General features: G+C 36.9%; 1 protein-coding gene and 1 long non-coding RNA gene across 9 annotated transcripts in view; one reads left to right on the top strand and one right to left on the bottom strand.

Moving 5' to 3' along the window:
- The window catches only part of ROBO1 (roundabout guidance receptor 1), a 736,887-nt gene that overhangs the window by 211,059 nt on the left and 499,605 nt on the right, over positions 1-26,223 (top strand). The gene's annotated exons all lie outside the window — the stretch shown is intronic.
- LOC135579585 (uncharacterized) lies at positions 1,001-26,061 on the bottom strand. Its single transcript, XR_010472990.1, has 3 exons — positions 22,328-26,061; positions 1,787-1,896; positions 1,001-1,194 (listed from the first exon to the last, which is right to left on the bottom strand). It is a non-coding gene; the product is annotated as an uncharacterized LOC135579585 (long non-coding RNA).

The raw sequence follows: 26,223 nt of genomic DNA, 5'->3' as shown, positions 1-26,223 counted from the left end.
AACCAGAACTTGTAGGGGTGGCAGTTAGTATCCTTGAGATGGGTATTATCTTGACAGTCATGTTGTGTGGAAGCTGATGTGCAGCATCATGCATATCAATAAATCTGTTACTTCATTTGCCCCCCCAAATCAGCACCATTAAGGAAAGAGACACTGGACTGCATGGAACTGAGAATTGCCTCAACCCATTCACAAGTAATTTACATCTAAAAACCCCACTGCTCAAACTTGCAGGCTGTAAATGTGTGCATAAGTGATGCATAAAAATAACATCCCACAGCTTATAAATATTTATGCATATTAACTAATTATGACTAAAAGAGCCCTTTAATATAATGGATGTGGAAACTGAAGCACAAATCTAATAAGACCTGAAATACCTTGACTGAAATTTTCCAAGGCATGCTTCTTGCTCAGTAAAAACGCCTTGTAAAATATGTATCTGTATATCTTTTCAGTCACTACCTTTTATGAAAAAGCCAGTTCTCAGAGCAAAAATGTTGTATTTTCAGTTTTGAATCATTAATTTTCAAGTGTTTGGAAGTTTGCATATTTAGTCTGAATTATTTTATATGAAGAACTGAAGTAGATGGAGAAATAGATATTAATGTCTCACAAAAGCATTACTGAAGTTAATGAGTTTGGGATGGTATTTAGCCATGGTGAGTAAATTACACAAAGATACAGGAGTTTAAGAGCACTGCATCTTTTGGAAATTGTTTTGCAATTATGATAGGTCATTTAATGTTATCTGTAGTTAGATATTAGACCTTACAGATTCAGATTGTTTTGTTCTCTCAGGACAGGGAGCTCTCATTCCAGCACATTAGCAAATTGCTAATATTTGGTTAATAAAAAAAACAAGGATGTAAATTAGTTTTTATGTCATATTGATACTGTGATACTTAATTGCTTAGAGAGATCATTTATGGAATGTGTTAAAAGTTATGGATCTGAATGAAGTCTTCTTGAAATTAAGAGACGGTGTTTGGATTAGACCTTAATGTTACTTTTATTTAAATATTGGCAATATTCATACTGGGAACAACTGTTGGGCAAGACAGATTTTACAGGAATGTCATCTTAACGGTATGTCAGTTGGCTTTGCTTTCCTTGATGCAAAAATTTCTCCAGTAGCAGAATGCAGATATCATGCAGAGCTGGATGCTGTGGGAAGCAGCCAGCTCCTTCTTTCTGCAAAAGGAGAAAGCCAAAATGTTACACAATTGTAGTTGATTGATTCTTTGTTGATTGCTATTAATTGTATATATTTACCCATCAATAGGTAGAGTCCTCAAACATGTTATCTTGCTAGGTTATTTTTGCACATCGTAGTTAAAATACTAATAAAAAAACCTCTGAGAATGTGTGTGATTATATAATATATACTCATTTAATTGGATTACACTTATTGCATAACCCAAGCCAAAAATATTACTTTAAATAAAAAGGAACGTGACTGGTTTCTGCATCTCTTAACAGGAATTTTCACTAAAGAATTCAGGTGTAGCAGTATAGTAATGCTTTCAAGACTTTTTTATTTCAGAGATTTAAAAATACTTTTGCTTGAAGTAGTCTTGTAGAAGATAGAACAACTTTGCATTTCTTTAGTGTCTCTGTGATGCTTCTCCAAACAAGACCATGGTATATTAAGAGGCATTATGAGTTGACGAAAAAATTCATGTCAATCCCAGTTCTAGCCATATGTCTCAAGGGCAGGACCACAGTGGTCCAGCAAGGGCCGCAACAGAACTCTATGAGTGGTGGTTGCTTTATCTGAGCTTACATCTCCTTGGACAAAGTTTTGTTCTTTGCTTTCCCATGGAAGGGTCTTGGAGCTGAGAGTTTTGTAGCCTAATTTCTTCTCCACCACAGCTCAAATGAGTGAAATCAGATCTGGGGAGAAAGGGAGAAAATAACCACTTCTCACCGGTACAACAGCAACCAAAAATAGTATGGAAGGAAAATATTATAAGAGAATTTATTCCCATATACATCTGTATGTTTCATTCTAACATCAACTGTGTGGGCTAGGGGTGCACGAACAATACATATCTTGAAGGCAATATTAAACATATAAGACACTTAAATATATAAAAAACATCATTGCTTAATTGCTTATGCTATGGAGTCTTCTTCTGACATATGCTATAACTTTTTTATCTTCACTTAATTCTTAAGAAATTAAACTGTTATTGTTTGAATACCTGTATTTTACAACTGACATGCTTATGATTGTCAGAAACTATAAATAAATCTCACTGTTATTTTGATACTGAAGTGACAATGTATTAAGACTGTCTTACTATCTCTCAGAAAAAATATATTATAGAGTAATACCACAGTTGTTATTGATTACTACATACTGCATATAATGTTTATATTGGAGACTGTACATGCGTATTTTCTGACATTTATAGCTTTGTATATTTATTGCTGAACTATATGTAATTTTCTTTGTTAGGAAATTTTAATCAAAATGGTTTGCTTACTCTATGAATAAAATACATTTTCTTGTAGAGAATAAAACTGAAACTTTCTGGGCAAATTTAAATGTCATGTGTAAAGATCGGAATTTAAAGTTGCCAAAGAATTAATTGCTGGATCAAAAATGTGGTTTTGTATTTTTGGTAGAAATAGAAGTACAAAGTTTTAACATTTTTACCAGACATTAAAACTATGCTTTCTATTGTTCAATTCATTTTGCATTTTAGGCAAAGAACTTGAGTTGAACATCATATTATTTATAATAGCTGTCATGAGGAAAGTCAAATGTCATGGTCTTCGTTTAGCCCTACTCATTGTTAGGAATGTCATTAGTCTGTCATTAACAAAGAACAGTGATACCTGTTCTGGCTGATTCTTTGTATATTGGACATCATGTATGTATAGGTATACATATACGCTTACATACATAGATTGACGTAATATATGCATACATACACTCCATAACTTCCTCACTTCAGCACTCTGGGACAAAATCTAGTTCTGCTGGACCAGTGTGATCGTAAAAATTTCCTGTAGTTAAGTTATTTTTTGTGAAGAACTTATTTTAATTGAATTTTGATATTTTTACTATAAATTGTGTGCTAGGGAAACATCTGAAAGAGAAGGTCTCACAGTAGGACTGATTCTTGAGTAAAGCCTGACTTTTACCTCAAATTTTAATGCTGAATCTTATAAAATAAACAGCATGCATCCATCCTGTGGGTGGACAGGATGCATGTGTGCGTGCCTCATTCCTTTGGAGGAACTTTACAAAGGCAAAAATATGATCAAGAAGGAAAATCCACACAGTAACAGGATTCAGACTGCCACTCTAGAGCCGTGTGTTGTACATTTGTGAATAATGAATTTAAAATAGGTTTAAAAATAAAGTACTTATTTGAGAATAAAGGTCTCTGAACAGAGGATAGAACTAGTACAAAGCTGGTGAATATTAGAAATATTTTGCATAGTAACTATAATCTCTTATAAAGCATTTTTGTCCTTATTATGGTCCTTGTCTATAATTATTATATTGTCTTCTTCAAAAGTAAATCTTCTGAGTTTTGTACTTAAATTATATGAGACCTAAACATGGACTATGCAATTCAGAAGAAAGATAATAAGGTTTTCAACATGTTCTTAGCAATAAATCTAGCAACTAGAAGTAGCAAACCCCCCAGAAGTCAGCATGTATGTGATCATCTTCTGGATTTCAAAATTACTGAGCTATTCCTAGATTACACTGAATTAAGAAATGTAAGAAAAATTCCAATGTTTTTGTTAATCTAATCTATCCATATGTAAATTACTGTATTAAAATATTTTTTCTAATGTTTTTAAGAATTTTATTTTTTTTAAAGTAAATAGTTAGATACATATATAAAATAGTGAAACAAATCAGTAAGTAATTGTGACACTTTTCTACTGCCATCTCCCTATAGAAAAAAGCTAACCAAAAACACACCTTTTTTTTCCTCTGGACAGTGAATGTATTTCATTTTTCAGATTTATTTAGTGGTAGACAATACCTAAAACTTTCAATCCATTGAGAGATTTATTGGGGCAGAAAGCTTTAAAATTTCTATAATGTGTGATAAAAAGTAATAGACATTATTTCCTCTAATTACTTTCAATATTCACATAAGTTACCAGTGAATAAGCAATTTCCTTAAAATTACACTGTTTATCATAGTTTACTTTTTGATTTAAAACTTCTTGGCTTTTTCAGGGTTCAGACTTGTATCTGAAGCCTATTTGATATTTCAGTATGACTCAGCTGTTTCTGAGTCATCAGTCTAACATTTCATGTAGGTCCATACAGAGCTACTTTACACTCTTAAAATTTTTAACAATTTGCTGTTATGATGCTAAAAGCTTATCAGCAACGTATTAGTCATTTCGCAGTCCTAATCCAGTGTTTTCTAGGTAGAGTAAATATGCTGAAAGCGTTTACATATTTTCAGCTAAAAAGGTTGTGTCACTCTTCATTGTTTAGTTGATTGATTGTGAAATTATGGTATTTCATGCCCGTAGTTTTTACCTGTCTTCCATTGATGAAGGAACATTTTCCTAATTCTGTTAATGTAAAAATTAGCTGTTTCTTTCCAAGTTTCCTAATACTTATCACAATTTAGAGAAGTTGAAGCATGCTTTGGCGTTAAGTATTGCAAGCTATTGCGTGCTTTATATTTGACTATCAGATAATATATCCTTCAAATAGCTTTTGTAAGAAGGAAAATAAGTCTGCTTGTGGCTATATCTATGTGGATCCATGAAAAAACAAACAAACAAAACCAAACAAACAGATTTAACAGTAATCTTGCTACTTCAAAGATAAATATGCTTGAACAAAAAAGGATCAAAGACAGTACTGAAAAAAGTAAGAGAAATACCTTGTGACCTAAACACTTTAAGAAAAAAATCTTTGTTTACAGTGTTAAGAGCATGTTAAGACTATCTGTTGCTTTAATGAAAAGGTCATCATAGAATCACAGAATAGCAGGTTGGAAGAGACCACAAGGATCATCTGGTCCAACCTTTCTTGGCAAAAGCACAGTCTAGACAAGATGGCCCAGCACTGTGTCCAGCTGAATCTTGAAACTGTCCAGTGTTAGAGAATCCACCACTTCCCTGGGGACATTATTCCAATGACTGATGGTGAAAAATTTTCCTCTTGTGTCCAATCAGAATCTCCCCTGAATTAACTTGTACCCATTGCCCCTTGTATTTTCCCTGTGACTCTTCGTATAAAGGGAGTCCCTGTCTTCTTTGTAGCCACCCTTTAAATACTGGAACGTGGTAATGAGGTCTCCCCTAAACTTTCTTTTCTCAAGCCCACTTCTCTCAGCCTTTCCTCCAATGTCAGTTTCCCAGTCCTTGAATAATCTGTGTGGCACTTCTTCATCTCCAACTTTGAATGAGACCCAGGTCCACAGGCTAGCACTGGGAGCCCAGTATTGGTGGTGACTGGGAGGAGGTGGAGCACCTTCCCTACCTGAGCCCTCCTAGAGCAGCCAGGCCCAGGCTGGCATGCCCAGCACCAGGCAAAGAGGAGCATCCTCTTTGTAGTTCAGAAGCCCTGGCTTTGTGGTGGGTGCACAGACCCAAGGTGTGTGTCCAGCCCAGCCTGTGCTTCCAGCCCAACCTGTGCACAGCTTTGGCGTGACCTGAGAGGTAAGGGGGTGGCAGGACAGAGGACAGAAAATTGCAGCTTGCTGCTGCCCAAACAATTAGCATAATCCAGGGGTGTCATATACTGCTATGAACCCAGACTCGCTTTTTCCAGGAGTACTTTTGGAATGAGGGAGGACACAAGGTTTAGGGCAGATGGATTGTGCTGTAATCACCATTTTACCAGGGAGCCATTAGCCCTACGCAGAGCTACCCTGTCATGTCACTGGCCCTGTGTCCGTTGCTCCATGTGGGAGTTGCCACTGGGCTTCCCAGACAAATAGCTGCTGGGGGCACACCATGGACAGATTAATTTATCTGCCCAGATGAACTCTCCTGGTTTGATGCAAAAAAAATGTAAGGTTGAGTACACCTGCTTCAGATTGCTAAAAATAAGTGTTCTTTTAAAGAAACCTGCAAGTTCCCTATCTTACAGAAGAGATTTTTTTTTCTTCTTGAACCGCTACAGAGTAGTCTTTGATGTTCAAATTTGATCTTTTGTTATAGTATTTAACCCTGATATGTATCAATTAATTTTCATGTGCAAGTTTGCCTCTTAATATTATCACCTTGCACTGCATGCTTCACTGGAAGCTTTAAACAGAATCTCAAACCAAAACCACTTAATGATCTTTGGTGTCAAGGTGTAACCAGGAAGGTTTAATACAGCCTTTCCTTGAGACCACTTTCAAAGTACTTTTTTTCTGTTTTCAGGTCGTTGTATTTCTTAGAAGATATCTTGTTTCACACAATCCTGTCTTAGATTATAGTGTTTTATCACAGGCATTTTAACATCAAGTAACTCAGTATCTAACAAGATCTATGAACAGAAAAGACAGTTGCCTTTAGATGCTGGAGACTTTTTTTCTCCTTGAGTAGATGCGGCTGATAAGAAACAGAAAAATAGTGAAAAGAGAGATTAAGAAAAGATGAAGAGAGATTTAAAAAGAGAGAAAAAGAAGAGAGATTGGAAGCAAACAAAAAAGTGACAGTTAAATAACTGAAGGCTGAAGGAAAGTAAAGAAAAAGGAGAAGAAAGATAAGGAGAAAAGAAGATAATCTAGAAGGGCAAAAAACAAACTACTTCTGCTGTTACTATTTAACTAATTTCCAATTTCTCATGCAAACTACTTAGTCTGTATTGTTAACTAGTGTTCCACATTCATCACACTGTTGGTAGGATCTAGGAAATGACCTCTTATGTCAAAAAATAAATTTGCTTAGAAATTTAATTTGTCTAAGTTATGAGGATAAAATGAACTGTTTTATTTTAATATTGCCTCAGTCAGATTTTATTATAGAAACTGAAGTGAGATGACATTGATTCAGAAAAGCATAAGGATTTCAGAGTAATTAAAATTTGGAACATTTGCTGCACCAGAACTTTCGACCTTTAATAAATTTGAATGGAATTGAAATGAATTTCAATGTACAGTGTACCATATAGTCAATGAGCTGCTGTGAGATCACGTTTCTTTTTAATCACTCTGTAGTCAAGTCTTATAGACATTATATGTGTTTCCTAACACCTACAAGAGTAGCTTTATTTTTTTTATTATTTGTAACTCCTTGTTTTAGCTATCGTCTAAGGACAATGGAATAGTTATCACCGTTCTCTACATGAACTGTACTAAAATCCTCAGTGGCTGCATTCCCTTTTTTTTTCTCCTTATCTCAGATAGACAGGCTCCCAGATAATTCATCTCCCTCTGCCTCTTTGCTTGGTGATATATGGAAGTACTAGGCACAAGTATCCAAACAGGAACATGAGGGCCACCTAGTACCTAGATAAGTAGTTTGTGGTGTTCCAAGTCTGCTTTCCTGTGAAGAGCACTGTTATTAACTCAGAACATCTAAAACCATGATAAAAAAAAAAATCTGAAGATTTAGAAAAGACCAGTAAAGAACCCTCTCATTCGTCTCACGGTGATCTTACAGCCTTGCACTTGCAATCAGCTCCTCCATTTTCAGGCTGTTTCCCAATTCAAGTAAGATACAAGTAAATTTTGTTTATCTCCAGGGCCTGGAGCTGTAACTGGTACACTGACTTGTGTCCATCTGCTAAAGAAACTGCAAGCCAACTCTATCAGACACAGGTGCATCACTGCCTAATAAGAGAAAAATCATCTCTGAATCACAGCACTATAGGTATCCCACTTTGAAGGATGCTTTCTTTTTGATGATATGGCTCCTCTTCTTGTGAATCTGAAACCCTACAGCAACCTTCCAGCCCATCAGCCAGCAAAGAGAAAGGAGAAAAGGACTCCCAGTCCCGCCCGGCCCCTCCAGGGAACAGTCACTGGGCCTACACCAGTGCTGTGTTGTCTGGGCAGGTGCCTGGGAGTGTCTCTCTCCCTTCATCTCATCTGTACATTTCACTTCTGCCTCATCCTTGCATTTTCTTCTTTATGACATTATTTCCTGGTGCCCTCATTGTGATTTTTTTTTAAGCTTTTTCAAGCTTTTCTTGTCTATTTCATCTTTGCCAGTACCTTGTGTGAGTGTTACCAATCCACATGGCAGTGAGTCCCTGGGCAACTAGCTTTCTCGTGAAAATGAACAACCTGGTATTGCTGTGATCAATATCCTAGCCTGTCCTCAGGATTTTATTTCATACTTCTTGCAGAACTGGGGACTTGACTGGTATTTCCACCATCAGAGTTACTTTACATGACTCTCTGAAGCACCTATTGAATTTCAGCCCGATTAAGATTCCCGGTTGCAGGTTGAAGGATCAGAATTTCTGGCTACCACTGCATAAATTCAAGTTAGAACACGGCAGTGTTTGAAGGCTACTTGTATTGGCTGACATGTTTTAGCCATAATAAAAAGCACTCCTTTTAATTTTGATTTTTTGTGGAAGTCTTGATTTCTGTATCATGAATTGCACATATGTGGTTCTACAGGGCTATTTTGTTTACACAGATACTGTAGGTGAAGAAGCTTGTGCATACCTGTCTCAAGTCTTCAAGAGAGAGACAGACATAGGAATCCATTGCCACCCTCAAGACTTTCTTAAGTCAAAGTCCTTTGTCTTTGCTTATGAAGGCTTTATGGTTTTTTTCTATGCAACATAGATTTCCAGATAAAAGCATAAATTTAGTTGTTAGTTTCTTTTATTTATTGTAACATAGGTTGTAAATATTTCATATAGGCCGTTTGTTTGGTTTGCTATCTTACATCCATAAATATGAATGGTTGCCTGATTCATCAATGTCACATTTCAGGTCTGCCCTCCAGTGAAATTATTGCTTTATAATGATATGACACTGAACTACTGATGTTATAAATCTGACATTCTTGTTACAGATGAAAAGAAAAATTCCTTGTGGCAATAAATACTCATAGAAATACTTATTTCTATGTGAGGGATTCATGAATGAAAGTACCACAATCAAATCCAGAAAACGTGTATGTATTTTTTGAAATGCAACCCAGTGTCAATGGGGAGGTATTTCTGTATTGTGGAAGGATGAATGTGTGAAAAATAGTGAAATAAAATAATAAACATGAAGTTTGCTCTATATAGAGCACCTCCAGGGTAATGCATACTTTGTGTTTCCTGGACATTCCTTGGATTTTTTTATTGGGATATAAAAACACCAAATCAGAGAAGACTCTTCCAAAAGTGGAAGTGGCTGATAATGCTACATTTCTTTCTTCCACTATTCTAAGACTACAAGAGAGCAAACTCAAGACAACTTTTGGCACAAATCTTGAAAAATAGCTTGTAATCATGAGTTTATATTTTCAATTACTGTTTGTTCGGTGGCCACAACAGTGATGTGATTTACTTGCTTTTTACAAACACCCATTTAAACTGGGTTTGTTCACAAATGATTAGGGAATGGCTGTTCTTTGTATAATTGCCCATATTTGCATTCTTGCAAGTAATACATGACAACTATTTCAACTGGTGTAATTCTCTTTAAAAGTTTGCAATCCAATTAGGCACCAAAACCAACAGTATGTTAGTTCAGGGACTAGTCACCTACTACCTAAAGAAACTTTATACAGATACGCATGAACGTATCTTTAGCAATGTATATGCAGTTTGTTCTTCAGAAGCCTATTGCCTATATTTGCAAGGAATATATTTATTAAAAAGATAATTACTTCTTCTCATATACTTACCATAACTAGTTTTTCTTAGTATTGTGATATGTCACCTTATTTTTTTTCTGTGTTACAAAACATCTAAGGTAAAATGCCATGAAATGTAATTTGTGCCCTGCAGAATGCTTGTAATATTGGTGTGTTTTTACTCCAGATTGAATACAATATAAACCAAAAAAAAAAAAAGGCAAAAATTAGGAAATTCACATACAGCAGCAATAATGAAACCTATAGACTTTGATGTTTTTAGTATCATTAAAAGCACGTGTATATTTTTAGTTCCTCTCCCTTTCTATTCATAGCACAAACCTCTGTCTTTGGCAGCAACTTTTGCTGCAGAAAGGATGCTTGTAGGGTGTCTCTCTTCTGCCCAACCTCCTGTTTTCATGCTATGTGTACGATCTTAGTGTCTCTGAGAAACTTCATGCTGAAGGGCTCGGTAGGAATTTGAGCAAAATAGAACAGAAGCATTTGTCATTTGTGAATCACATACTTGAGTGGAGGAAGGCACTGACTGACCATTCATAACGTACTAACAGTCTGTATTTGACTAATTAATGTGATGAATTACAAACAAAAATTAAAACCTGGATATACTGTGTAGTAAATCTCTGTGTGAAAAATCTGTTGGTGATGACTTGAGCTGAAAAACTTCGCTGCTACAGAAAAACACATTTATTTATTATTCTTTGACATATGTTCAGAATCAATCAGTTCACTACTCTCAATTACACTGCCTTTCATCAAGGTTTTTATATGTTTCAGCCTACCCAATGGACTGGATTGTCAGGCTGGGAAATTACCCCTGTGGAATGTTTCCTCTGATATATTGCAGTCCAGAAAATGGACTTGCTTTTCTTGCCTGCATTTTTATTTGCATTTTCTCCTTAACAGGCTTTGCTAAAAGGAGCTGCCTTTTGTAGATCTTACTCTCTTTCATCCCTTTATTCTCACTCTCCCAAAGCAATTTTTGGCTGTCACACAGTGTGCAGAGAAAGCCCCTTCATGTTTTGGGGGTACCTCATGTGTCTTCTGCCGGCACAGGATGAGGAGATGTGGAAAGTGTGGAAAAAATGTCCCCCAGTTGCTGATCCTTCTATAGGCTAAGTCAAAGCTGAGGAGACTTCGAGAATTGACCTAAATCCTTAGTTATAAAACCCATTTTTCTGAGAATGATTTCTGCAACAGAAACACAATGCTCTACAGAAAAAGTAAGGTATTTAATGAGAAACAGATGGGTCCTGTGTATTGTTAATGGAGAAAAACTACTGTTTTGTGTAAAGAGAAGCCAACATGTAACATTAGCAATAAGAACAGAGTAGGTTACAGGACGTTGTAACAAGATGTTAGTTTTATACTTAATGTTTTAGATATTGCTTAAAATAATGTCTTTTTAACTCACTGTGTACAATATGCAGTCTGTTTCATTAAAAAGAAAAAACATAAGACAAAGCAATAAAACCACAGAAACTAATAAATATAGATTCAATTTTTTTGTTTTTTTCTATTTCTTTCAATCTTACAGAAATATTCTATTTCTTTCTTAACACCAGTTGTCCTTTCACAACAATATCCAAAAATAATATTTTTCTCACAATCAATTTCTAGTTGCTTTAACATCTGTTGATGTGATTTATTAATATTTAGGTGCCAATAAAGATACTTTTTTCCTTTATTGTGTGTGTGTTTAGCAACATAGAAAGAATCTAACTGCATATTTTCTTGAAAACAAAGTCTTACTGACTTAACTTTTCTTTTTTCTTACAGACCATTGGGAATATTACAGTTTTACATGTCAGCTACTAATGGTTTTATATCCAATATTTGATTTAAAAATCACATGGCCCTGAATAGTACTGTTTGTTGTTTTTAGCAAAGCCTGCTTAGTTTCGTATAGCACTACGTCATTAATGTCTTCTTTTTAATGACTGCAAACATTTCAGTTTGCATTTTATATGCAGCACCTTAAAGCTTTAATTGGACATCTGATAGTCTGTGTACATAAGCACCTCCCAGATAATGTGGAAATTGTAGACTGAGAAGCAATGATGCTATTGTCCTGGTGGATGCAGACTTTACCTGTTTTGTCAGATTGTCTCCCAGGAGTGTCTGCTATATTTCAGAAACCCCTTTCACATGAACTGTTAGAGAAATACGAAAATGACGAGGCAGGTGTCAAAGCAAATCTTTGACAGGCATTTTATCCCACCCAGATTATAAAGTTCACACTTTTTGTTTGGTTTATTTTTTGTTTTTTTTTTTTAATTTTAAGTATTAAGATCTTGAACAGAGAGTCTGGTAAGGTTACATCTCTGACTTTTATATATATTCAATCTGTTATCATATGTTGTAAGTACTATCTGTCGTTCCGCTACTATAGATGCTTCAGTCTATACTATAACTTCATAACTTCAGCCTATAACTATAAACTTTTGGGGGACTCATGCTGTAGCTGGAGAGCAAAAAATGCTATTAATATGTTTTCTAACAGATTCTTTGAGAAGTTCTCTCCCTTTCTTCAGCTGCAACACCTTCTGCTCTGTGAAAAAGCCTATCATCAGTATGAAACAATTTTCCCTTTCTAACTCATTGTCACTGCTTAATTTAACTAAAGGAATCATAAATGGTCACCTAACAAGTCTGCGTCATGTACATGTTTTTGCATCATGTGCATATTATACATGTTTTTGGCTCTGGATGTGTTATGTGATGGTTACTGACAGTGTTGCCATATGTTATAAGCAGCTAGGGAAATAGGGTCAATCCAGAAATATCTGGGCATACGTGGTCTTTTGAGGACATTGCGGCAGAGGTAGAAAGCAAATGTAATTCCTGGATTAGCTTAAACACGTATTTATTGATAAAACTGTTTTGGCACAGATTCTAGTAAAAGTTCCATATAATCTAGTGTACATATATAGCAGTATATTCTCTCCTGTGGGGCAAGAACATTTTTCAGTATCCAGTTCTTCTCGTAAAGACAGCAGCTTATGACAATGAAGATAAGCAAGAGAATAAAAATTGAAGTTATAGTTTCAGGACTTAAGCAGCTGTGAAAAATCTGCAGCAGCTTTTTCATGATGGACGAAAATGTGTTTTCTCTGGGCTGTAGCAGAATCAAATAATTTAACATCTTGTTTGGAGTCCAAGAGACCAGATGTATAAGTCAATTAAGGTAGTAACTAAATAAGGGTGGTATTTCTATAAAGGCTGAATTTAGCCCAGCTATCCAAAAGCTTCTCAGCAGAGAGTTTCCTTTGAAGGAGCCAGTAAGGGGAGCTTTGGGAAATTAAGCTCATTAGGCTAAAGTTTGCCTTTGGACCACTCAAAGTGCAACAAGTTTTTGGACAACACATTTCAACTATGGGCTTGGGGTCCTCAATAGAACAGAAAAATGTCTGTCTTAGGAGCCAAGAACTTACCTAGGGATATATAATTCCAAAGCAGCCAGGAAAAGGATTCCCAGGAACACAGAAAACATGTAATAAAGCATGTTTCTTAGGGAAGTGAATGCTTACAAGTGGATCAATCTCATTGACATGTGAAGCTGAAGATTTTAATTACACAATAGTGTGCTAAGACCACCTTAGAAAATCTGATTCTCTGTGCTCTTATAAAAAACCCTGCTCTACATTTAAGTAATATTACTCACTAAGCAAGAATAAGGTACTACTAAACAGTAAATCAAACTTCAGATCACACACAGCAGACTCCATCACTTATATAGGGAAGGAAGTATTTAAAAAAGTAGAATCTGATGGTAAATAGTCTACCAAGTAGAATCTCCTCAGTGGTTAAGTCATTACCAAAAGGGATGAATTCTTTGGAGACAGAGCTTGAAAACACATTTATAGTGCTTGTAAAGCATGCACAGCAGCATATATGTCCCTGATATATACCAGAAGTGCTTACTTGATGCTTGGCTAATTGTAACTTTCTCTAGATAAAAGAAGTCATGAGCTGTAAAGTAGGTTCCCTTACTATGATGAGATGAGGCTGTGGAATAAGAAGCAGCAGAAAGTAAGTTCTCATTAGTTGGTTACAGAAGACTTAACTACGTTTATTTCAAAACATGCAGTCCTGTATTTTAGGATTAAACCTCTCCACTTCAGAAAGTATTAAAAAAACATAAACAAAGTAATAATACATCTGCATGATATTTTGAGATGTGACATCAGCTAGTGCAGCTGTCTATGTTTTTCTCAGCAGCTTTCACAGTATACTTGCTTTTTTTTTTATTTTTAGCTAGAAAAGCAATTTAGTTGCATGTTACAGCAACTGACTTTTCATACAAACAGGAAACCAGCATAACAGCCCAGTTTTCACCATTACACCAGCGCAACAGAAAATTGTTTTGGCAGGAGCTGGCTAGGTCGATGTCACTGTTACAAATGGAGCACAGATTCCAGGTTCTTCTATGGCATGTTTTGTATCACTCATAGGATTAGCTGCTTCAGTGGGAGGCAGGACAGAAATATCTCATTCAGCAGTGAAGCATTACTGTACTTTAAGGAATATCTTATTGCAATACCTTTGGTTCTATTTAGTAAAAATGCCTCCTTAATGCCCCCAGTTTAGCCAGCCTGGCCCCAAGTTTACCTGATGTGATGCTTAACTCTACTATTTTCTTCGAGTGAAACTGTTATAGGTACTCACCTGAGTTTTGATCTCAAATAGATAAAGGAAAACAGAGCCCAAAGGCCCAAGTCTCCTATATGTATACACAGAGATGTGGAACATAACAATGCCAGCTCTGTTTAGCCTCACGGTGTGTTGCTGATTATTTGTAGAGCTCTTGGAGGATATCTTGTATTCATGCAGGTATGATATTTCAAATAACAATGTCACTGCCTTGCAGCTGAGTTATATCTATTCCAGAAGGCTAGCATTTGGAGTAAAATTAGAAATTACCAAAGAATACACCAAAGCTGCCAACTACACTGAATGTGATTTCATGCTCAAATACTCAAAATGGTATTAATGTAGGCATTGATGAGTACTCTCAAAAAATGCCAGAATTTAGATTAAAAATCCAGTATTAAGTTTGCATTTGTATTACCCAGCTGCCTTTGATCATAAAACAGTTTTTCTGCTTTGTGCATATTCATGAGTTCATGCTCTTTGCTTGCCACTGTATTTTTACTACAGGACTTCAGTACAGCAGTTACAGACTCAGGCTGCAGGCCTAAAGTGAGGGAGCATTCATAGTAACTGTTTGGTTTTGTTTTTTTTTTTTGATGCACTCTTTTTAAATGTACTCTTTTCTCAGTCTCTTGTCTCAGGGTCAATGCCTGACAAAATCTCTGTGATTCATTCCATATAAGTTCTGTGGTTTTTAAAGACTTTTGCAAACTTTTTGCACTTCTTCAGCCCTTTCACGCCTTGTGGTACAGCATCTGCAATAAGTCTATGGTAAACCAAGTTTTTTTTATTCATTCACAAAGATGCAAATGTCTGACCTAACATTTCACTTGTGCAGTCTAATTATCTCTGTACCTTCACACAGCACATTCCAATTATGCAATTCCCAACTTCAGGGAAATAAAGGTATTTTGCGTATTTAGTGTATAATTTCCATATACTCAATATTAGAACAGAACCAGTACCTTCAAGGGCAGGTGGGCACAACTACTTAATGAAACATACGTGTATTGTAGATTTTATCTCCCAGGCTACACCTGCTCCAGTTATGCAAAAGAAACATACTTGCGTGCTCAGTAACACAGAGAAATAGTTCTTTCATTCAAGCCAGATAGAGGTATTTTTGCTTGATTAAAACCAATTACCTTCATGTGGGATGGCAACATGGAAAAATACCAGGATTTCAGTGGTGAAAGCTCAAAAAAGTTATTGGTTCTTTGAAAAAAGGCAGTAAAAAGGAATTGTTGTTCAGTTTTGCCTCGACTGCTAATTTCGTTGTTATGTATTCATACATTTCTGACAAATAAAAAATTTATTTAAAAGTTAGTACAGAAATGGGACTGAAAGGAGTATTATGAATAATTTAAAGAGTATTTATTATGAACTCTAAGATTCTTGGAATAATGTACTTTAGAATGCAACACACATGTACTCCAATAAAATACTTTCGTAACTGTGAGAAAGTTTGTTTTCTCTTTTGCCCTCAGCCTTAGTGCTTTAACTTCATAGTAAATTGCTTATATAAAAGTCAAAAAAAGTTCTTAATTCTGAAACTGCAAGCAAGAAAACATTTCTACTTGGACTTGAGCCATTCAAGCTCCATAACTGTCAACTATTGTTATTCTGGTGATTTGAAATCAACTCTTCATGCTTCACAGGTGATAAGAAATTTTGCTTAATTTGCAAAATGTGCATGCATACGTTATGAGTTTGAACTTCAGAAGGATGATCAAAATAATGTAGAAAAGATCCATTCATGCATTAATTCTTCTAATGTAGTTATTCATGTGTAGTGTAGTATAAAGTTACAGTATAAATCTCACTTTGTACAGAATATTTATTTAGACAGTTGCGTTTTAACATCTGAGACAAGAAGCCTTCCAGAATCCTGCTGCAGAAAACAGCTCACTGTATTCTCATGGGAAATGCAAGTAGTATATTGAGATGAGCATCAGTAAGTACTAGTCTTAAAATAGTACTTGCACTTTTTAGATTAGTTTTGTATGCAACATGATTCATATGTTCATCAAGTCCCAAAGCAAGGTGATAAGGAAAGTAACGGTTCAGGAATTTTCTTGCTTTGGGGTAGTCAGCTATCTGTACAGGTTCTGGGGTTTAAATGAGCAGAGAGTTTGTGCACACCTATTTATGAAGGAGAACGAAAGACTGCAGTTAAACTGGTCAAGTGGTTTGACTCACCACAATTAATTACCTTGAATCTCTCTATGGAGAGAATTAAGTGTAAGAATACCCTTAGACGGAAGTAATAAACCCCTACTTGTCATACTCAAAACTTGCATCTGATTTCAATAACTATTTAATATATTGTTACAGATCTTTAGATTGTTTCTATTGTCAAGAGTTCAACAGGCAAATGTGCAAGTCAGGTGCTGTTTAATGGAAGGAGAGTAGCTGTCTATCATAAACATAACCGTTTCTGGGCTAGGTCTGCTGCACATGAAATGACAAATGACAGAGTAAATGGTGTATACTCCAAGATACAGAGTAAAAAGGGGCCCCTTTCTCAGCTGGCAGAAATTAATTTAGTGATGAGATTGATTTGTACCAGCTGTGGATCTGGCCCACCATTAAGACAAGAGTGGGACTGAAAACTGCAGCCTTTTAGCAGCCTGGTCTTGCTTAAATCAAAACTTTGGAGTTACATGGGAGCTAAAGGTATGTGTTAGGGAATTGTTTGACAGAACAGAGGGTTATCTTACTTATGTTATTAAAATACTATGTATTGCCTTTTGGCTTGGTGGCTTTCCCTATCAACCTTCCTATCTGAGCTTGGTTTTGTCTTCAGAGGGGTTTTTTGTTAAGTCCTGTAGCCACAGTGGTGACATTTAGCTGGTGAATTCTTGCAGTCCAGTCTGGAGAGATTGCTGTTGAACCGCACTGGGAAACGGGTGAAATAATCTGAGGAGAGGCAAACCTTAGTATGTGTCCCCTTGCAGGGGTGGGGAGAGAGAAACACTGAGATGGGAACAGGTTGCCCAAGCAGTTTTACCTGAGGAAACAGCAGTGTGGTGGGCTTGGTTTTGTGTTGGTAGTTTAAAATGGTATGGGAAGACAAAGCTATTTTTTTTAATTTGTTGCTTTTATTAATCCTCCTCTGTTTTGTTTGATTTTTCTGTGGTTAAAGTTTAGCTTGTGGACTGGTTTGATGTGGTTGTTTTGGTTTGGTTTTGTTTTTTTCTGCAGTCTTACATTGGTTGCTGCATACTAGGTGAGGCTAACAGTTTGACATAGCAGATGGCATATCTCTATTTCTGATCTTGGCAATCTAGAGTCAAAGGTTTTCTTGTTATGGAATCCATAACACTGAAGTGGGTAAACTCATTTCTCTTCCAAAGCTCTCCCTACCACCTGTAGGGAAGTGGCATCTGAGAGAGTTTTGAGTCTTGTTGATCTCACTAAATAAGGCTACTAAAAAGCAGAGGAACCCTTTTGATTAAGATGGACTGAAGGGTACCTGAGGCTTTTTCCATCTGAAAGCCAGATGAAATTGTGGGCCTGTCAGCCCACATACATAATCTACATACAACTCAGCAAAGAGTAGTCAAAGTTGTATTGAACTGTAAGGTGGGTAAATCATAATTGCATTTACCTTAATGAGAACTGCCTAATGTAATGTACTCCTTTTTTTTTTTTTTTTTTTTTGTATGCTGTATAAATGCAGCTAATAATTGTTCTAAAAATTCTTATATTATAATGCATGGTGTGCTAATATTCTGCATCTAAGAGAACAATTCTTCCTGCTCTGGAAAATCTTCCATTATCCTTTCTATAAACCATTCTTCAAAGAAGTTTGAGGAAGTAGTTTCACAAAACTGTTGTTTCTTCAGGTTTGTCATTTTCCAGCTAAATGAGGCATGTTGGCAGGTAATTGGTTTGGGCATGAAGTTTGTACATGAAGATGACTAAGAATCTCTTTAGCAATTATCTCTCCCTGCTGGTATTTTTGTATATTGTATTTTTTGGTTCTGTTTTTAATGTCAACATCTGCTGTCTTTAAAAATAAATGAACAAACAAAAAATGGAGTCTCTCTAAGTGGTTATCAGAGTCTTGCGAAGCAGGAAATCATCCTTCATACTTCTGAGGGACACTTGCTTAGTGACCCAGTCTTCATTCTTGGGAACCATACTTTTTTCCTGTGATGATCCTGAATACACTTCAGTCATATGTTTGGAATCACCACTGTTCTGTGGTATGTGCAGCACAGTTACAACTGGCTTGCTGGCTTTTTTTGGATACAGTGTGATTTTTTTATTATTATTATTACTTTTGCAGTGCATGTGTTTAGGGTTTTGGGTGCTGAAGTTCAAAACTACATTTCTGAAATCACGTTTCTTGCCAGCTTGCGAAGCAGATCAGAGTGTAACTGTAGGGCACAGTGCCCTTAAATTCTGATATATCTTTGAGGCTGTTGGAGCCTTATTCCTGGCTAGCTGTATGCCTCTAATAGTTTTAATGTACCAATATTCTCTGTTAAGTATTCTCACATATGATAAGTGTCTATTGGAACTAAGTATTTGGTTGCCTTGCTCTAGGATTAGCTCACCTGTGGGAGGAGGGGTTCCTTGGTTTAAAGTAAGTTAAAAAGTTAGATGCCTTATTCATAACACTAGCAAATATTACTATCCTGTCTACCAGCTTGCCACAAGTAAAAACAGGGATGGGGACTGTTTACATGTTCTGTGCCATGGTGATTACTTTAAGGACACTTTTGAATGCTGCTTTGTCTTTTGATCCAATTAGCAATCTAATTAACTCTCTTAAAGAGCTTTATTTGGCTGTCCATTCATGACAGTTGTCAGCAGCGTTTACCTTGCTTTACATTTGAAAGCATTCCTGTTGAAAACAGTCTGTGAAAGACTGCTATGTGAATAAAGTGTTTAAAGTTGAGGCAGATCTCCTGGCTCTGACAAACAAACTCTAGAAAGCTATAAATCAAACATCAAGGCCCAGATCTCTGCCTTAACATGAATAGTACCAAGTTTTTACGTTAGTTTTGTGAAATCTTAAATTGAAGGGACCATATCTTTCTGAAGGAGGCAGCATGACTGAGCTGATTCAATGGGGAAATTGAGGGCTTTGAAGCCACGGCTATTGTGGAGGTAGATAAGGACAGGAGGAGTTAGAGGACACATATGGGATTTGGCTTGATGAGGAAAATGCAACAATGAAAGTTGCTAGGTGATTGTGGCTTTTAATATACTTAGAGAGAAATAGGCTAGCCTATCCTGAGATGCTACCTGTGATATAGCTAGGGCGGAAGTGTCTGAAATAGTACCTGATGTTCTTGAAAATACTTTAAGAAATGTAATGTAGTTCAACTACAACAATGCTGGTTTTGTCACTTTACCTATGAGCAGGGTTCACAGTTCAGTTCAATCTATAGTTGCTGCAGAAGTAACTGAGGGAATGTAGGCAGCACTTCCCAAAACAATATCTTCTGTTGCTGCAGCCTTCTTTCATGTGGCTTGATTTTGCAAAGAGAATTCTTTGGGTATTAAAGAACCTTTCTGATCAACTGTGACAAAGGGCAAGATCTCTGGATGTTAGTGCTTCCCTTGCACTGTCTGGTTGATATGAGGAGTGGAAATTAAGAATTAGGGTAGAAATGTAGGCACAGAGGATCGCAAGTCATCTAGTGCTTTCAGTCATTCTGACTAAGATTAATACGTACAAGAGATGGGTCTGGGCACACAGGCAAGGAGCTGCTACTTGCTGGAAACTCCTGTGAATGACTTGAGCAAGGAGCTGAGTGTAAGTTATTTCTTCCTGTGAACATGAGTGGTGCATTCTTGCAGCTATAAGAGAGTTATTTTCAGTGAAATTAGAATAAGCAATGCACATAGTAGTCTTTGAAGAGTTAAACTTGACCTGTGATAAAGACAAATTACTTGTTTCTCTATGACTGGATTATTACAATGATTGTAAAGATGAGCTCTAAACAGCTTCATCTAGGCTATGGGTTTTCCTCAACGCATCTCCATTTTCTGCAGTTCACTATTTTCACAGTGATTAAACTTGACTTTAAGTGAAATTACAATGCTTCCAAATGCTGGACAACTGTGGAAGTTGGGCTCTCTGCTCCTTAGTGTTATTGCAGAAAGTCAACCACTGGAACATGAGCTCACCACACTACAAATTTTTCAGTTTTCCTTTTGTCTTTGTCGGAAGGCTGAGTAATTGCCTGTTCTCTTAGGTATAAAGCCTTGTGAATGATTGGGTGGTTACTTGCCTGACAGATGCTAAACCTGCTATAAATTAAGTTTTCTACTTGTTTTACTAGGGAAGTGGGGTTGCATTAGTCAATAGTTGAGCTAACAGAGAAATAGGAGGAAAGTGGAATGTTCACTGGAACAAGGACCAAAAACTTCATCCTGGGAGCCCTCAGGGATTAGGTTGGGTTGGGTTTGGTTTTGTCTACCCCGATGATTTTGTGTGGATGCAACTCAACTGGTAAAGTCATTCCAGATTTCTTTCCATCACTTACTAGATGGAAGCCAAAGAATCTGAATGAAGGAGTTGCCATTTTTCAGGCTCCAGCACTACCCTTTGCTGAATCAAGACAGATGATAGTGCAGAGCTGCCGGCTTACCTTGGGAAAACCGGGTGAATATACTATTCCCTGTACATATGGTCACCTCCGGCAGGTCTTTTCTGGCATGCATGATCCTGTCTACTTGGCTTTGATAAGATCACTGAACAGCTATGGTAGCTCGTAAGGACAGCAGAGGCTGGGTCTTCAACTTGCTTTTTGTACATCTTCAAGTTGAACAAATAACGCAAAACTTGATTTTGCAGGAATATTATCAAGTCGAGGACTTAATATTCAAGTTTTAATAATGCCTGTAATGTCCTGTTTGTCTACAAAACAGTTTCATTCTGCAGAAGGCATTGATTAAACTTGATCATGAAACTATTCCTGTACGTTTGCTGTTTCCTTGGCTACACTTTTTACCAAGTGCATCATTACCCCTTCTGCAACAGAACCTTCTGGAAAGGAGCAAAATATTCGGGGTGGGGAGGGGAAGCAAGCTTTTGTAATTTTAAATTTCTCACAGATTTTTCAGGGTAGCAAAACAATGAATGTTTAATTATTACCACAATAGATTAAAACATCTGCAATAAATAACACTGATGGCTATTTGTGATGGCACAAAGTATTGTTATTGTTCTCTTTTATAAAATTACAGCTCATTAACTGTCATAAAGGAAAGATACCATAAATAAAACAACTAGCAGTGTTTCATTTCCCAGAAATGTGAAAGCCTGCTGGTTAGGAACTTAGAAAAGTTTGTTTTCACAGCTGGAACAGTCAAGTATTGGAATATGTTGGGGTCTCAATATTGTGGCCAGAGAAATTAGGAGGATTCAAACAATTTTGTTTGTCCTCTTCACAAAGCTAATATTGCTCTTATTTTCCAGTCATGAAGTGCTTTTTATTTATGCCACAAGACACCTGTATTGATCACCAAGTGTATACATAAGTGTATACATAAGCACAGCAGTAATTATAGGAGGATTGTTATTTCCGAAAAGCAATTGGAAAACCTAGCCTGACTTCTACTGTCTTACTAACATGCAGCAGTTGTCCGGATATCCTCACATTGAACCCAATAACTTGTATTTATAGTGGTGTTTCAAGAAAAGACCCAATCTTAAATGCAAGTTGTTTATAATAATCCAACTGGTCCTTCATCAGAGATCACCTCATCTTGCCTGAGGTCGCAGCAGTTGTGTGCACTCTCAGTTTTCAAGCTGTGAGAATAGACTTGCAGTGTCTCACCTCGCAGATGTGCATTGCTATGACTTCAGATTTGTTTCCAATTTATTTGCCATAGACAGGCTTCTACAGGAAAAAAGTTCATTTGAAAAGTAAAATAATTAGAAACATACCTTGCTTTCTCAACTTCCGAATGATAGTTCAAGTTTCTAGCCCCTGATTTTTCTCTTGCGTGGCATGGTATTTGTGACAGATACAATCATGTGGTAGTTATGGGATAGCCAGGAATTTTTTTCACTGGCTAGGACATGAGATGGGTTCCTGCTGGAGTGCACAGACTGCACACATGCTGTGTCTCGTTGTGGGTTGCTTGAGCCTGCAGCTGTGGACTGCACAATAGGAAATCCTCCTCTGGATTTAACATTTCTCAACATAAAGGCTAAATTTGTATTTTGGCTTTAGCCTTATGTGTTTTGAAGCAACAGAGAGGCATACAGCACACTTTGTTCCTGAGGCATTTTAGGATTAGATTAAAAAAACTTGTCTGGCGGTCTGGACCAAAGTTCTCAATTGCCTGCACAGTGTAGTCATCCAGTGCAAGGTCCAGCAGACATCAGGTGACAAGGGATTTTGAGTTGATGCTTTGGTTTTTTGTTTGTTTTGTTTTTGTCTGGGGTTTTTTAGGTGTTGGATTTGGGTTTTTTTTTTGAGGGGATTGGGTGGTGGAAGGAAAGGAGGGGTTTTTGTGTGCGTGTGTGTGTGTGTGTGTGTGTGTGTTTGTTTTTTAATGAACAAAAGAAGATGTTTCTGTATCCACAGCAGTTGCATTGTAGAATTCTCTCCCAAAGGAGAGTGTGGAGGCTGGAAATCAGCAGGAACACAAGCAAGTTCTGAAAAGGTATCTTTAGGACTGCATAGGAGGAGAAAACACAACAAAAACCTTAACACATGTAACAAAAAATCTGGTCTAGTAAGTGCCTGTAGACCCTATGACCACATACAGGATGCTGATAATTCAGGGTTCAGAAGTATCAGTTCTGTGTTTAAGTGAAAAAACTTTTTGGAAACCCATCTGAAAGAGGATACTTGGATCTTTGATCTGACTTACCATCTACGGGGCAATGGGTATAAACTGGAACACAGGAGGTTCCATGTAAATTTGAGAAGAAACTTCTTCAAGGTGAGGGTGATAGAGCACTGGAACAGGCTGCCCAGGGAGGTTGTGGAATCTCCTTCTCTGGAGACATTCAAACCCCACCTGGACACGTTCCTGTGTAACCTCACCTAGGTGTTCCTGCTCCAGCAGGGGGATTGGACTAGATGATCTTTTGAGGTCCCTTTCAATCCCTAACATTCTGTGAAACCATGTCCATAGAAAGACTTTTCTAAATTAGCTTGGAGTTAAGTCCATCTTACTGCTAAGATGCTCACATGGGATTGGGAAATGATAGGCATAATTTTTTTGAGAAATAATAAGCCCAAGGTGCCTTTAAACGCTGAGGAAGCATATTGGGTAGGTGCAGGCTGTCTGCATTTGCTTCTGCTAATGATGGTGATAATACCTTGCAGTTTCACTTCAGGATGCCTGCAAGAATCTTGACATCATTGTTCTTCCTCTAGGGTGCTGCTCTGGATTTTGGTAGTGTAGGAAGCCTCCTCTTGTGCTCTTTTAACAATCAGGTGAAGTTCCAGCTCTGCTGCCATCCAAGGCAGAACTGAGCTAATATCAGTTAAATTAACCTTGGTAAGGTTTTGGGTTGACTTTTAGATAAATCAGTAGTATGGCATATACAGATTTCAGACAGAAAAATGTTATAATTTACTTTGAAGTAAAAGATTTGACTAGATATTTCACCTTTAAATTGTGGACAAGAAAGGCTGGGATAACAGGTGAGGGTCTATATTCTCAGCAGTATACAGTTATGTTTCAGAAAAAAAAAAAAAAACCAATCAATTGCATGAAAAGGAATGATACATATGGGGATCATAGACGATGTCATTTGGTTGAGATTTGTTTGTTTGTTTTTCCTCTGTGCTCTTTTGTGATAATTAACTTAACATCTTTCAGACTTAGGCACAGGGTCTGCCTGGGTTGAGCACATACACTAGCCATGCTTTTACTGTCTCTTTGTGCATGTTTACAATGTAAAAAAAAAAAAAAATCTGCCTGTTAAAAATATCAGCTGCTCCAAGTGAATGTGCATACGTCAGCTAACGCTGTGCAAAACAGGTTTAAACAGTGGTAGGAGCCAGAAATCTGGATGCAGCATAGTCCCACCAAAACTGGTCTAAGCAGGGACCTCTTGGCTACTTCTAGGTCTCCAGCTGTTTGTTCAGAACTAGCTAAGTTATTTCTCCAGACAGATCAATAGATATGGGGCAGCGCAGATGTTCTTTTCTGTACAAAACTTGGCAAGACTGTGTGGCATAGATTTCAGTGGTCTGAAATTATTGGAATAAAAAGAACACCTCTGTCACTTAAGCAGTATCAGAGACTTGTTAGGAATCTCTGATTTCACAGATAGAAACTGTATACAGTTTCATATCTGTACTTAGCTAAGCATGGGAACTGTGGTCACAAATACTTAATCTCACCAATGGACAAATCTATACTGCATGAACATCTTAACTGATTTATAAACCTGAAAACACCTTTGCCTTTAGTTCCATAAATGCTCTGAAATATAGAAAGAAAGTGTCTCCAAGTGTCACCGCAGTAGAAGAACATGTGTATTGAAGCAGAATTTATGTGTATCTGTGCTGGTGTGGTACACAACAATGCCAATGGACTGTAACTTAATTTTCACCCTGAAATGTGCCAGATAACCTGCCCAAATCTCTGAGATGCTGGCACTGAGCCCTTTATCTGTACCTTTTCTCAACTACTCTGGAGTTATTTTATTTTATTTTTATCATAACAGATAGGAAGGGAGTAATCTCTAAGAGAACACTTGTTCCTACTGAGCAGTCTAAATGACATCTGTGAGCATGACATGCAGACACAGCAGTTCCTGTTCACTGCAGAATCCAAGTGCTCACAACTAATTGCAGCTGAGGTTGGCTGAGGACATGCAGAACAGAAAGAGAGTTTTACATCTCAAGGCTGATAGATCATGTTTATGCGGCATCCATGGAGAACAGTGCTAGTGTGACACTCGGAAGAAACCTCCAGAGAAATTGCATGGGATGAAAGAATGTGTATGTGCATACGTATGTTTTTATATATGTGTGTGTGTATACATACGCACACATGCATAATATAGTTACAATATGGCATAGGGGAGATAATATGCCTAAAGACATAGGGCTGAAAAGCTGGTATTACCCAGCTATAAATGGCCATTCCTGAGGCTTCAGCTTAAATCTTAATAATCCCAGGATGCCCTTAGAGTTGAGGATAACAGACCAACTGTGCATGTGGATTGTGAGATTTCTTGGGTGGGGAAGCGTTAAGTCTCTCGTGATGATCCCATGTGTGGAATGATTTGAAGATCAGCTGTGTATGATGTTTAAAGGGTAATACTGATGGTAATACTTCTAATTACTATCCACTCAAAACCACGGAGTAATGAACAAAGCACTCGGAAATGCCAGGAACTAAGAATTTTCTCAGTGACCTACAGATGGCAGACCAATATAACAGATGAGCTATGTGCTTGAAGGATATTTCTTTGAATATTAGAAACATAGTACATCCTACTTATGAAGTTTTCTTTGGAGAAAGTTGTTTCAACTGGGTCACTATAAAGTTTAAGCACTTTTGCTGTTTCTTGCTTTACTTCAGAATATGTTGGAGATCTTTTGCTTCGTGCCATAAATTGTGTTCAAAACTAAATCCAAAAGTTCTGAGTTGGGAATATTTTCAATATTGTTAGACTTGTCTAAAGATGTTGATAAGTAGGCCTGATTTTCAAATATGGGTATGTACAAGAGCACGTGTAATTTGCTTGTATGAAGTTTATGCCTTCAAATTACTCAATTTTTTTAATAAGAACGGTATACTTGTTTCCAACTTCTGTTTTGTGTAAACCCAGGTTAGTGGGGTTTTTTTTGTTTGTTTTTGGTTTTC

Source organism: Columba livia, chromosome 1 (assembly GCF_036013475.1).
Source record: "Columba livia isolate bColLiv1 breed racing homer chromosome 1, bColLiv1.pat.W.v2, whole genome shotgun sequence".
Lineage (NCBI taxonomy): Eukaryota > Metazoa > Chordata > Aves > Columbiformes > Columbidae > Columba > Columba livia.
Note: the sequence above shows the minus strand (reverse complement) of the source record. Positions and strands in the feature narration are given on the sequence as shown.